Source organism: Diaphorina citri, unplaced genomic scaffold, assembly GCF_000475195.1.
Source record: "Diaphorina citri unplaced genomic scaffold, Diaci psyllid genome assembly version 1.1 scaffold404, whole genome shotgun sequence".
NCBI classification, from domain to species: domain Eukaryota; kingdom Metazoa; phylum Arthropoda; class Insecta; order Hemiptera; family Psyllidae; genus Diaphorina; species Diaphorina citri.
The window spans coordinates 60,887-61,434 of record NW_007377839.1 but is presented as its reverse complement, the minus strand read 5'-3'; positions in this window follow the sequence as shown (position 1 = coordinate 61,434).

Here is a 548-nt window from a genome sequence, read left to right as displayed (position 1 = left end):
ATTTGTATGAATGCCTGAAAACTTTTAAGTTATGCAATGTGCCATATAAAAAGGATAAATCATTAATTTTGCTTGTCGCCAGTCGCAGTAGGTTGTTTTATTTTTTGTACTACTTACCTAGAATGATAAAAAAAAAATGTGGTCACCTACATCGGTAGGTAGGTAATGTAGGTAGGTAGTATTAATTTGAAGGAGTAGGAGTACCTACATAGGTACCTACGTACCTATAAATTCCTTTGAGGAAATAATTATAGGTAGGTACCTACCTATCATCAAGAGAAAGATAGAAATAAGAATGGAAATATTTCAAATTTCAGTTACATAGGTAGGTAAGTAGGTATTTCAGATTTTTCGTCAAAGCAAAGGAATTTCATTCAACCTTGTTGTTGTTTCTCAAAGGCCACACCTTCCAATAGTAGGTCATAAACCCATCACAGTTGTGTTATTTGTATAGGTAATAAAATATTGACCTACCTACCTATCTGAAATTTGAAACATTTCCCTTCTTATTTCTATCTTTCTCTTGATGATAGGTACCTACCTATAAT